This window comes from Pleurodeles waltl, chromosome 4_1 (assembly GCF_031143425.1).
Source record: "Pleurodeles waltl isolate 20211129_DDA chromosome 4_1, aPleWal1.hap1.20221129, whole genome shotgun sequence".
Lineage (NCBI taxonomy): Eukaryota > Metazoa > Chordata > Amphibia > Caudata > Salamandridae > Pleurodeles > Pleurodeles waltl.
In genome coordinates this window covers 370,129,446-370,143,966 of record NC_090442.1, presented here as the reverse complement: position 1 = coordinate 370,143,966, position 14,521 = coordinate 370,129,446, and the positions used below count along the sequence as shown (strand labels likewise).

General features: G+C 41.3%; 1 protein-coding gene across 1 annotated transcript in view; it reads left to right on the top strand.

Moving 5' to 3' along the window:
* GYS2 (glycogen synthase 2) overlaps positions 1–14,521 on the top strand; it is a 498,387-nt gene that overhangs the window by 68,286 nt on the left and 415,580 nt on the right. The gene's annotated exons all lie outside the window — the stretch shown is intronic.

Sequence of the window (14,521 nt, the reverse complement as noted above, 5' to 3'; positions counted from 1 at the left end):
CGTCCCTCTGCCCTTTTACGGACGGAGAGCCACCAGCAGCCATACTGGCAGTCGGTGGTGTAGTGGAGGCTGCTCCTCCGTCACCGCCACGTCATCAGAACACCGCCCATGGTAATACAACCCTGTATTCGGCGTGGCAGTGTTCTGGGTGCAGGCGGCGGAGCGGCCCCCATGGATCCTGTTCCCTCCCGGAGGATCACCAGAACAGGTAACGTGATCGTCCGTTAGGGGAGGGGGGTGGGGCAGTGTTGTGTGGTGTGTGCGTGCTTGAGGGTGTGGGTGTCAGTGTGTAGAGGGGTTGTGTGAGTGTGTGTATGTATGCAGGGGGGTGTAATGTGTGTATGGGAAATGTAATGTGTATGTATGTGTGCATGTATGTCTGCGTGTATGTGTGTGAGTGGTGTGAGTGTGCATGTAGGGGGTGTGGGGGGTATGGTTGGGGGGGTTTAATGGGGGGTAGGGTGGGGGTGGGGAGGGGGTCCTACTACCTTTGGGGAGTGGTAGGGGGGTTGTGGGTGTTAGGGATGGAATCAGGGGAGGGGGAGAACCCAATCAGTGCCAGGTAACAAATTCCCTGGCACTGATAGTGCATATCGCCATGGATTTCATGGCGGTTGAAAACCCCATGAAATCCATGGTGGTATGCGGGGTCCTGATACCGCCGGCGGACTAGTGACGGCCGTCGGGCTGGAGACTGTTGTCTCCAGCCTGGCAGCTGTTGCCGCCGTGGCGGACGGTGCAGGACATTGGCGGTTTGGCATATGCCAAAGTGCCAATGTCAAAATGGGGCGGTAATGACCGCCGGCCTGTTTGTGGTCTTACTGCCCTATTTGCACCGTCCGCCAGGGTTGTAATGAGGGCCATATTGCCTTTTCAAATTCTGTTTCATGTTACTGGATTACTAGTCGGGTGGGTTTTAGTCCACCACAAGCAATAATAGCACTATTCTTGTATGGTCAGAACGAGGCACAGTCAGAAGTTAAGGCTGACCACTGGTGATTACCGGTCAAATACAGCAACTGGGTTTGTCCCAGTCAAAGAGTTACCTTGTTTTTCTTAGAAACAGTTCTAGACATCGATGGGTCATCAATAGGCTCTTCAGCATCAAGGGCAGCAGACTGAAGCCGAAGCAGGGCTCTACGGCAACTGGTTGCAGAAGGGTGGAGTCTTGAGGTGATTGTTGATGAAGGCAAGAAGGCTCTGAGCAGGAGAAATGTATGATTTGCGCCACAAAATTGCTTTGCTGTTGATTGGGGGTTGGTCTGGTTGGTTCAGTGAAGTCTTCCAGGATTAATCTTCAATACTTCTCTAGAGCTCAGGATTCCTTCAGTGAAGCAAGGCTGCAGGCATGATCTAGCATAGGGTTTGGCATCATCAGATGCAGCTTTTATTATAATTCCAGTAAAGAATCTAGCTGAAGCTGCAGGAAGTCCAGTTCCGCCAGCGGTGCATAATTGGTGAATCGTCTGGCAGGTATGTCGTTGTCCTATGTCAGTTCTCTTGAAGAAAAGACGCCAAAAGGTTTTTAAGTCCACACTTTTAGAGTTTGACACAAGAAGCACACTGTGACAAGAGTTCCAGGATCAAAGAAACAGCACTTGGGGGTCAGGAGTCACTCCAGGGCAAGTCACCAGCAGGGTCCAGCACAGGTGCAGTTGAAAATGGTCAGCTGGGCCATACAGGAAAGTGGACTTCTACAAGCTTTGTGTCCCTGTAGCCCTGTAGACGTTCAGCCAACTGACGCTTGATATCTACTTCTTCGTCATGAGTACAAGTGCGAGCAAGTTCAGCCCTAAGGTTTCTCCTCACTGGTCTCACTGGTCTCAACAGCAGGTGCAGTTATTCTTCTATCTTCCACAGCCTTAGTATTGTTCTGAAGAGATGACCAAGGCTGCCACATTGATGCCTGGCACTAACCTGTGAGTGACAGTGACTCCTAGCCCTTCCCTAACTATTGGGGAACATGCTCCTGGGGCAACCCTACCCACATTTGCAGCAGTTCCTTTGGGTCCTGCTGCACACAATATAACAGTGCCCCTCTTTGCCTAAAGCCAGCATGGCAGATACTTTCATCCCCTGTCAGAGCTCTTGTGCCTATCCCAGAGGTGCAGCCAGGGAAATCAGCAACCCCCTCTCTGTAGTTACTCAAAACTGGTTCTGGCAGCAGCTCCTCTCCCACTGGGACTGGTGCCTGATTGGCTAGAAGGGCAAAGGAGGGTGCAGGCACAGGTGTTTGCTACATCTGTCATTGACAGGGTAGGTGTCCTTTGAAGCTCAGGAAAGGGCTGGGCACAGACAGACCCATTCCCAAACCCACAGTGCTTTTGACCACTACCTGAGAGCAACCCACATCTCACTTCAGTGGAGCCAACAAGGATCAGGTGACAACTGGACACTGTCAGGAAAGCCTTTTAGTTCTGGGTAGAAAGTGTCTGTTCCTTTATAATATCATTAAAACCTGACTTAGTAGATCTTAAATTACTAATAAAATCAATCATTGAACCAGTTTTCTAGCTATTCCCAAACTGAATTCAACACTTATTACATGGACTACTGTAAACCAGTGTTACATGAAAGAATCCGCCTTGCCACAGTTGAAAAACATTTGTTTTCACTGTTAGGGCATGTGAAACATTAATCATACATACCCCACTTTTAAATACCATCCAACCTGACCCATGGGTATTTATGGGCTAGATTAGGGATGATTTATCAGTCTTAAAAAAGGATGGTTTATGCTTTTCAAAAGATTCATTTGGGCAGGATTACATGGAAGAATTAAAATTGCACCACCAGGTTGCATTGGCAAGCCTAGAGACATTGTTTTACCTTGTCAATTTTGTAGTGGCACAGTCAGTGCTGCAGTCTACCAGTGACATTTAACCTACAAGCCCGGGGAACACAGGGTGCCATATACTAGGAATTTTAGGTAAGTTAAATGTGCAAATGAGGGATTTAGCCAAACTGACATGTTTTACGGGTCAGAGCACATGCGCTGGACCTGGATAGCAGGGTTGCAGTATATAGAGTACAGAAACCAGCAATAAAACCTAAAAACAGAGGTGACCACCAAAAAGGGGCTTTTTCCTACACAGGCGAGTTACATTTTATGCATCATCATCTCCTTTTTTTTTTTACATCAATGTATCAGCAACCCTGTACCATGGTCTGTTGAGTGGTTCATTCTATCTTGAGTTACCATTTCTGACCAACTGTGCAGCTTGTCCATGTTATGTTATATCATATGTATAAAGCGTGCATTCACCAAAAAGGTTTCATGGTGCTAAAAGTACAGAGGGGGAAGATATTCAGATCTTAGCAGTAAGCCTATCTAAAAAGCCTAGTTTTTAGCTGGGCCCTGAAGCTCGCGTAGGAGGTCATAGCTCTGCTGTTTGCGGTAAAGGAATTCCAAACATTTGGAGCCATCACAGAGAACCTGGTTCCACCCAGTCTCTTCCTGCTAAATTGCGGCCCCTCTAATAGTTTTTGGTGGGCTGATCTAAGGTTGCGTTTAGGGGTGTTATTACGGATTCTAGAAAACACAAAGGTTGGGTATTTGCCATAAAAAAGATTTGAAGATCATGTACCCAGTTTTAAACAAGGTCCTCTGAGCAACTGGGAGGCAGTGCAGTTTTGCCATCAGAGATTTAATGTGGCAGTGTCTAGGCTGGCGCCATCCAGCCTAGATGCCTGATTTAGAAATAGCTGGAGTCTCTGACTTAGGGCCTGTTTACAAGTTCCATTATATCCTACGGAACCTGCAATAAGGTAGATGGGATACCCATCACATTTGTGACTGAGTAATCCCCTCCGTCAAGGTCGTAATCTGGCCCTCAGTCTTTTTGGGAGTCCCAATTAGAGTGAGTTGGCCTAATCGATTTTGGACGTTACTAGGGCAATTATGATCTGAATAATAAAATATTTCCTAGTTTTTTAAATTTTCCAGAGCTGAAAGAAGGAGGAGGAAATCGTTGATCCTATCTGAGGCTTCATGGGAAGATCTTCATCAATGAGGATCCTGAGGTTTTTGACTGCTTTTTTAGGAATATGAGAGGTGCCCATCTCCAATGGCCAGTCAGAATTGTTCCATCTATGTAAATTGTTCTTGATCACAATTTCAGTTTTATCAGAATTCAACTTTAGCTGATGGCAGTTCATCCAATCACAAATGTATAGCACGATGTTCTGAAAAAACTCTAAAGATGCAGATGTGTCAACAATATTGAAGAGAAACTGCATGTCATCTACATAATTGTATATTTCACCACTTGCTTCTGTAAGCCCTGTGGTACTCCACAATTAAGTCTAACCCTTGATGAGCAAAAAGGGGAGGGGAAAACCGACTGAGAGCGGTCTTTTTTTTTTTTAAAGAATTTTTTTATTGAGTCAAATACAAGAACAATAACTTAACTTTGCCAGGACACAGATATGCAGTTGTGAATATATATGCATAAGGAATATTGCACTTATAAATGCATATTAAACATGTAAATGATTTAGGCATATACAGCAATATTATCAAAGACTCCAAGTTTGAATAAAGAAAGAAGAAAGAGAGAAGGAGAGGGAGAAGAGCTATAGGGATAGAAAAGGGAATCAAGTGATAGCCATGTGGAGTGAGAGGTAATAGACATTAGTTCCAGGGAATGTAAGATGAAATATGTATATATAAGATGAAAAACAGGAAATATATTGACATATTTTTTTTTAAAAGGAGGAGAAAAATCCATTACCTTCGCAGTGCGTGAGAGATAGTTACTTAATGGCAACCATAGCTGATGACGTTTGAAGAAAGTTTCTGTTGAATCAAGCTTGTAGCTGTCAAGTCTATGATGATAATATACAGAATTCCACCACTGTCTGAGAGTAATATTATCCGAAGATTTCCAGTTAGAAGTAATAATAGAGATTGCATTAGAAAGAAAAAGGTCCACCAATTTTGCAAGAGGCCTGAATGAACTCCAGATATCGTGTATGCCACCCAAAAACAGTAATTCATATGACATTGGTAAGGAGATCTGAGCTATTGCTGAAATGCAAGACCATATTGAGGACCAAAAAGTAGATAGGGATGGACAGGAAAATAACATGTGAAAGTCAGTACCCTGCTGAGTGTGGCAGCACCAACAATTGTCATTTTGTGCAAGTTTGAGTTTGTAAAGGCGTACAGGAGTGTAGAAAAGTCTATTATAAAATAAATATAGGATCCTTGTGAGGCTTGCAGTGCGTGCAGTGGAATGTATCTTATACCATATTCTATCCCATAAAGAAGTTGGCCAAACAACACCAAGATCTGATTCCCACAATTTCTCAATAGGTGATTTGAGTCTAGGTGAAACAGACGTTCTTAAAAGTTTATAAATTCCAGCTGCCCTAGGATAGTTAGAAGTTACAATCGGGTGTGGAGATGATGCAAGAGAAGAATGATTATGATGTATAAGTTTATTGAGGGCCTCTTGGACTAGAGTAGAAAGAATGATATATTGGGATTTCATGCGAATAGGGAGATTATAAATTGCTGAGAGAGTAGTAAAAGGGATGATAGAGTCTTTATGATATAATTGGGAAATGAGAAGAATACCTTTAGTCATCCAAGCCTTCCAACACAAGGTTTTACCTTGTTTCCTAAGCGAACTATTGTGCCAAATAGGACTGTTAAAGAATTGATTAATGGGGGTAAGATGCGAAATAAAAAAAGGTTTCAGTAAGTTGACTGAATGGGAGATAGTGCTGGGCGGCCAGAATCTTGGGGGGTTAGACATAAATATAATGTGTTTATGGGAAAAGGGAGAAATAAATGTTTCTTCCAAAGAGAACCATAGCTTTTGAGGGGCATCATTGAGTGTAGATAAATAGGGATGTATTTGCTTAATGCCAAAAGATTTGTTATAAAGTCAGGGAAATGAACTCCACCTTGTACTTTAGGAAGTTTTAATTTAGAGAGAGAGATTCGGGATTGTTTACCGTTCCACAGGAACTTGGATAGAATTTTATCAATTGAACTAAAAAATAGTTTAGGCATCTTAATAGGAAGCATCATAACGAAGAAGTTAATGATAGGGAGAAGCATCATCCTTATGGTGTCCAAGCGGCCCCACGACGTGAGATAAAATGGAGACTATTTCTGTGTGAGATCTACAAGCTTTACAGATAAGATTTCTAAACTAGTCCTTATTGTATCCTTGAGAGTAGTGCAGTACCATACCCTCAGGCATTTAATCTTAGAAGAATTCCAAGATAATCCTGCATCAAGGAATACAGAGCCAGTGCAATGAGCATTAAGTGGTAAGACCACTGTTTTGTCTATATTAAGTTTATAGCCAGATACATCAGAATATAAGTTGAGCTGATGCAGGAATGGAGGAAGAGAAGTGTCAGGGTGAGACATGAACAAAAGAATATCATCAGCATATGCCATAAATTTGATGTGTGCATTATTAATTTGAAACCCCGTAAATTGTTCAGACGTTTTTAATTGGTATAGAAAAGGTTCAAGAGCCAAAATAAATATTAAAGGAGATAATGGGCATCCCTGATGAGTACCCCTTTTAAGAGGGAAAAAAGGATATCGGATACCGTTTGTTATAACCGAGGAACATGGTGAGGAATAAAGAATGGATATAAAATGTCGGAATTTAGTACCTAGTCCATGCCATTCCAATGCTTTCGACAAGAAACCCCAGTAGACCCTATCGAAGGCCTTTTCCGCATCCAATGATAACGCTGCCAGGGGGGTCTTAAGTTTAGATGCCTTGTTAATAATATTTAAATAAGTATGGGAATTATCTGGTACATTTCTATTAGGGATAAAACCTGATTGATGAGAATCAATAAGGTCAGGTATATTTGGGAGTAAACGGAGAGCTAAAACTTTGGCATAGAGTTTACAGTCAGTATTAATTAAAGATATGGGTCTATAATTTTTACAGTAAGTCGCATTCCGATATTTTTTGGGAATAAGACAAATCATGGCCTCCGTAAATGAGCCAGATGCAGAACCTGACATTATAAAGTGATTAATTGAAAGAGTTTGGGGAAAAGGGACTTAGCAAACTGAATAAAGAATTCTACTGTGAAGCCATCTGGGCCTGGAGCCTTACCCTTGGGGAGAGATTGTAAAGCTGTATATAGTTCGGTAAGTTGTAGGGGTTGGTCTAAAGATGAGAGGTCAATCTGCAATGGGTCTCTTGGTTTGAGATTAGAGAAATATTGGTTGAGAGATTCAACTGTTGGTATGTGTTCTGGAGTGTACAGTTCCTTATAGTAAGAAGCGAAACACAATGCTATATCTTTATCTCTAAAGAGTTTAACACCATTGTTATCTGTGATAGATTTAATAGTTGTTTTTTCTTTTCTTTGTTTCAAATATCGAGCTAGAAGAGAACCAGCTTTATTGTTACCACCATAATATCTGGCATTTATTTTCAGGAGGGAGCCGCATGCTTGTTCAGTGGTATATTGGTTAAACTCCATTTTAGCTGAGACTAGTGCTTCAAGATGTGATTTACTAGTTTTGTGAGTATAGTACTCATGTTATAGGGACTTTATATTTTCAAGGATGGAAGTCGATTTTAGTTGAGCAGACTTTTTTTTTGGAGTGAGCGTAACTTATGATGAAACCCCTACAGGCTGGTTGAATGCATCCCACACAAAATAAAAATGATAGTTGATCACTATTGTTGATGTGAAAGTATTCTTCTTTAAACTTACTGTAGGAAGCAATAAAAGTAGCATCTGAAAGTAGAGAGTTATTAAACCTCCATGAAGATGTTTTATAACCATTAAGAAAAAGATCAAGGTCAGTAATCACAGGTGCGTGATCTGAGATCAAAATAGCACCGATTTCAGAGTTGACCATATGTTGCAATAAACCTTTACTCAGAAAGATATAATCAAGCCTAGAATGGGAATGGTGGGTAGGAGAATAAAAAGAGTATTCCAAGAGGTCGGGATTGCATACTCTCCAGGAATCAGAGAGAGAATGCAGTCAAATAAGGTTTTCAAAAGCTTTGTGGGAGGCATGTGGAATGAAACGTGACGGTGAAAGTCTGTCCAAAAATGGATCGAGAATTTGGTTGCAGTCACCAACTATTAGTAAATTGTTTGTGGAATGTTCAGAGACCATATGTGAAAGATTCTTCCAAAAATTTGGATCTGGATGTGTGGGGTCGTATATATTTAGGATAGTAAGAGAAATATTGTCAATTGTAAATGTAACAAGTACCCAGCGACCTTCTGTATCTTGATGGTATGAAATTATGGTAGGTTTGAGAGATTTATGACAGAGTATAATTACCCCATTTTTGTTTGTGAGGGAAGGGGAGTAGAAAATGTCCCCAACCCATTGTTTTTTAAGCTTAATTGCCTCAGACTCGTTGAGGTGAGTCTCTTGCAACAAAGTAATGTGGCATTTCAAATTAGCTAGGTGAGATAAGACACGCTGACGTTTAATGGGGTGTTTAAGCCCCTTAACATTCCAAGTAACAGTTCTAAGTTGCATAACAAGAAGTATTGATAAACAACTGCTGTAACAAGGAACAAACTAGGCATATCAATTTTGCAAAAGCAAAGAAATGGGAAAGAAACAAGATACTAAAGAAAATAAGGAAGATGACCTCCAGAAGTTGTATATACATAGATGTGGCAATACAGGGACTAAAGTCCACGAAAGCTAAAGAAAACAAGATAGAAAGTGAATACCCCAAAAGGTAGAGGGACAGAGGAGAACCTGAAAAGACAGGCAAGAGTGGCTTCAGCACAAGAAAAGTGATATTAGATATTAAAACATATGAAGGCAAGTTTCATGGAAGAAAAAGAAAAAACATACAAACAAAAAATGTGCCATTCAGGAGGCCAAATAACGTAATAACTACAGTAATGGACTGTGACATGAAAAACAATAAAAATCAAAGCTTACCAGTGGAACGAGTAGGAGAACAATTTCGATGGTGAGAAAGGGATACGGTTAGGAAAGGAACATGAGGATTGCACAAAGAACACTATCTAAAAAAAATATATATGTATAAGAAAATAAGAAGATGCAGAGAAGGAAAACCATGGATTTAATAGTAAACATAACCATTACTATTAAACTGTCCAGAAAAAAAAAAGAAAGGACATTAAAGACAAATTAAATTATATCTTCAAGTAATTGCAGATGCTCCTAGTTCCATTGCTTCTGTTTTGTGTTGGTTAATAAACGTTTGTAGTGCTGAAGGTTCCTCAAACCAGTAAGATTTGTCCTTGAATGTAATTTTGAAAAGGCATGGGTGAAGAAGACCATATCGAATATTCAAGGATTTGAGTTGTGGACGTAAGTCCAAAAACTGCTTGCGACGTGCAGCTGTAGCAGGAGAGAAGTCTTGTGTGAAAAACACTTTATGACCTGACCATAGCAAAGAGCCCATCTTTTTGGCTTCTGAGAGTATTTGCATCAAGTCAGTAAATTGGAGAAAGAAAATAATAACTCCTCTAGGATGTGCACGAGGGCCAGTTGAAGTCTGTGGACCTAAACAATGTGCCCGTTGGATAGAGAGGGGAGAGGTAGGAGGCAAGCGAAGAATTGAAGGTATTGCTGTTTGAAGGAATGCAATCATGTTAGAGCCTTCCGAACCTTCTGGAATCCCAAAAAGGCGAAGATTATTTCTCCTATTTCTGTTTTCTAAGTTTTCAGTAAGCCTTTTAAGTTGAGCTATGTCCTTAGAGATCTGAGGATTGACAGTGTTACAATCTTCAAGATTACTGACTCTCTGTTCCAGAGTACAAATTCATTGTTCGTTTTAGGACCATTGCTCCTCAATATGTTGCAAAGAGGCATTAGTGTCCATCATAAAGGGCTTTTGTGCACGCAATTCCTCCATGACATCATCTAGAGTAAGATGTGTAGGTGATTTTGAGGGAGAATCAAGGTCTTTTTTTGGGCGCTTGACGAAGGAGGTGTTAGATGTTTTTTCGCAATTGCGCCAGCAGCGTGAGAGGAAGAGGCGCTATCCTTTAAAAAGACTGCAGCACTATCCATTGTTAAAGCTGATGGTAGAGAAGAGTTAGTTATATGTGTGCACACCACTCGAAGAGGATTATTAGACTTGGAGAAAGATGATGACTGGCAACTCTGAGAATTATGTGGTCTCCCCATAAAAGCCAGCAGCAATTTGGTAATAGGAAGCCAGCAATGTGAGGTGTTGATGAAATTATATTACGATGAGAAGCTGCTGCCAGAAGTTTCCAACAACAGAGCAAAATATAATAAAAAAAGATATAAGTAGAAAATCCTAAATTATTCTTTCATAACAGGCATGACAGAATACCACAAGAGCAAAGCACTTTACTGCACATAGTCAAACAATTGGTGACTAGTTTTAAGGGAAACAATCCCCTCCGTCAAAGGAAAGCATTTACCATGTTATGAAGAGCAATTTGAAAGAGCTCCTTGACAAGAGATGCCAGTAAATACTGAAAGTTGAAAACCTCAGCTAAATGTGTTTGAAGAGAGAGGTCAAGAGTTCAGCTGGCTGTCAGAAGGTAATAAATATTCCATTGTAGAGGAAACTAGATTTGTAGAATCACATCCAGGCAAGCAGTTAAAAGTCAAATAGAAACATGTCTGTGAAAGTTTAGGTTTGTGCAGAGGCTTACTGAGTGAAACAGCAAATGACGCAGATAAATAATTACCTCAGGCCCTCACATGAAGTCTCTAAAATGACTTCAAAACTCGATGTCTTTGTAAGATAAAGGCATATTGATGCAGCGGCAGAGCTCTGGTGCTCAAAAATGCTGAAGAAATTAATCATTTTGATGTGAAATCATCTCCTTCTTTCCAGGAAGTGCTGAAGCCTCACAGAGCGCTAAAGAGCAGCGGCCATCTTGCGTAACCTCCAGCCACGCCCCCCCTGAGAGCGGTCTTGAAGAACTGATTTCATCCAGTCTAATGCTAGTCCCTGCAGGCCTGTGGCCTTGACACATTTTATTAGGATAGCATGATCCACTGTGTCGAAGGCTGCCTTTAAGTCCAAAAGGACCAATATCTGTGCCAATCATTCATCTGCAGCTTCTTTCATATCATCAACCACAGAAAATTTAACAGTTTCTGTGGAGTGGGTGGGAAAAAAGCCCACCTGATAAAAAAATAAGGAAGGAGAAATCTTCTAAGGCAACATGTGCCTCTAGTATTCTGGCTAAATACAGGAGTATTAAGATAGGTGGTACTTCTTCAGGACAGATGGATCTTCTCCAAACTTTTTCAAGAGTGGGATGACTACCACCTCCTTAAAGGCATGAGGGACATGCCCTGACTTAAAGATAAGTTGAGTAGGGAGATCACTGGGTCAGAAAAATGTGAAAAGATGATTTTTTAAATCCAGGAGATCTTGATTTAATCTTGGTCATTAGCTGCACCAGACAGTCTTTGGTCATGGCTGGGAATAACATGAGTTTAATAGGATTTATATCTTCCAAGGTGGTGGCAGTGGGTAACGGGCTAGAGGGAATACTGCCTTTTATCGTCTGTATTTTGTTAATGAAAAAAGATTTCAGGTCTTCACGTAGTTTTTGAGTGGAGACAATAGGCGTGTATGATCTATCCAGATTGGAAAGTTCTGTGACAGTGTCGAAAATGTCTTTACTTTTGTTTTCAGAATGTTAAATTTTATTTGAAAAATAAGTGGATTCTCCTACCAAATTAATTTCTTATAGGCCTTTAGCCGCAGGACAAAAATGTGCTTTTTATCTGGCATATAAGCCACTTCACTTGGATGAGAATAGCTCAAGTTTAGCTTTCTTTAACTCATCAGTGTACCACTTTGAAGCTTTATGGTGCTGATTGGTTGTTTTGCATAAAGGGGCATGCATGTTACTGGCTTCTAAGAGCCAGTCCGTTATTGTCTCTACAAAATCACCTAAGCTTTCACCATGAGACAATACTAATGAATCGCAAAAAGTATTAAGATTAATACAGTTCGAAGTTTAGGGGAGGGTGCCTGAGAAGGTAAGGGGTTTCCTGAGTGTTATATCATTTATACCAAATGTAATTAAAAAGTGATCAGACCAAGTAGTTGGGGAGACTGTAAGACTGGAAATGGTTAGGCTCGACCTCCCCAACCTTGATCTCCTGTCTCTGACAGGTCATTCCTTCAGTTCCCCATTACACACCATAATCTTAACTGCCCTGGGGTGAGGTCCAACTCTCCCACACTCAGTACAACCCTGATATTGACAGTTCTTCTCAGCTTGCAACTTATCACAAAATATCTCTGGAACTTTTCAACAACCAATTACTTGGAAAAGAAACACATACACATAAAATTATTTAGAGACTAGATTGGAGCAGACCAGGAGAGATCTGATCCAATAAAAAAAAAATACTCTGCAGGTCTGGCAGTTAGATCACACTGGGCCCTGTTCACAAAAAAAGTGCGATGACTTACTCTTGTAATACTCCTAACCTAAACCTGGCTTACTCTTGGAATTCAGGAGAAAACCAGGAGTATTTCAAGTGTAAGTTACAGCAAAATATGTGTGATATGGGCCAATTGTGTAAACTTTAGCAGGCGTAAAACGCCATCAGTCAGATAAGATGTCTTTAGGTCTGGCCCTAAGAAGCCATCTGTTTGGAAGGCATTATTACCAACTCTTTAAAATATACATAGAGTGGGCTTTGGCTCCACCATGATGAGTATTACTCTTGTACTTAATGATATTGGCTGTTTGGTGTGCCATTTATACTCACAGGAATGCTTTGGTTGGTATGCATATGGTTCACATTCAGTTCTTCGTTTCCTTTATGTACTCAGTACAGAAAACATACTTTTGCTACTTTGTTCCAGAGGTAATCGCACAGGTTTTGATGTGTTAATAGCTTTTGTGCATGCAACACGTGTAAACAGCATTTGTGAGTGCCTGTTTTTATGTTTTGACACACTAACTCCTAATCTATTGGTATAGCCTATGTCTATTTTTATAGTAAACAAACAAACGGAATTTTAGTTTGAAAGTTTTCCGACAGACACAGGTCCCGTTTGCATACATTTGTCTTGATGAGGTTTTTAACTGCTCCCTAACTAATTCACAGTGACTACAGATGTACTATGGTGTCATGCATGTAAAGTTATTGGCTTTTCTGACCCAAATCTGATAACACTGCTGAATGTGAAGTACTTAACCTTCCATGCATTCTGCACTTCTAGAGGAGGAGGGAGTGTTGTGGCAGTGTGTGCATGTGTGTGCGAATGAGTGAGCGTGGATGTGTGCGTGTATGTATGTATAGATGTGTGCGTGTATGTATGTAAGTGTGGTGTGTGCATGCGTGGATGGGGGATGAGGGAATCCGAACAGGGATTGGGCAGGTGGGGCATTGCTGTTTGGGAGGGTGGGGGGCTTCTGATGGGGGTGGAGGGGGCTCCTAAATGGAGGAGAGGTTGGGGGGTCCTGTTGTGGTGGCAGGAATGAGTAGTCCTGTCGTCAGTATCCTTACCACCAGGGATTACATGGCTGTGCTGCCACCACGGAATCCGTGGCAGTAAGGATACTCAAAATACCGTGGGCGGTGCTAGGTGGACGGCCGGGTCGAAGGTGGTCAACCTGCGGCCAGCCGGTCCCACCCTCTTGGCAGTACAGGTGGTGAACTGGCTGCGATGCACTGTCATAATTTGGCAGTCCTGCACCGCCATGCTCTCGTCGGTCTGACCGTGAACGCAGGTGTGGCGTGGCAGGACCGCCAAGGTCATAATGACCACCCAGGTCGTTAACTTTCTTCTGAAGCTCAAATAGTACACTTTTTTTCAGTCCATCCACCAGGTCATTCCATTTCTGTGTAGTAATAACTGAAAAAGGCCTACCTCCTACTATCTTCGTTCTAGATCTGAGAATTAGAAAAATGTGTTTAGAAGCCGACTTAAGGAATGAGAAGGGAAGTATATCCAGAGATGTTGCTTAAGATGAGTACGACATGACTGATACACCACCTTTTAGAGTCAACTGAAAGTTTTAAACATTCTCCCCCTCACTAGTTGCGAATGAAACTTGGCTGGACCTGGACCAATATGAAAATTCTTTTGTGTACCTGGCTAATCCTGTTGCAAAATTCTGGATCTGTTACGCTTTCCTTTTTAGGTAATCAGGGGACCCAAATAAAAGGAATTGCAGCAGTCCAGTTGGTATATTAAAAATACAGTTAAGAATGTAATCTTTTGTGATTGTCTAAATACATGCAGCACACACTTCAGAGAACGCAGTCGGAATGGGCAATTATTTAGGGATCATTTTCTCATGCTGTTTAAGAGTCAATCTGAATCATGTGCGTTTTTACCATTGGTGTCAATGGGGAAGGCAGTTCTAACCTATCTGGCCAAAACCTGGATGGAAGTGAGGCTGAAGGTTTCACTAAACCTAAAATCTCAGTTTTTGATCTATTCAACATTAAATGGTAAGCATTCACCCAAATCTGAACTTTCTCTAAGAATTCCCTCAGATTTCCTGATGCATTTTGACCATTATCCTCAAAGGTGACTATGATCTGTGTATCATC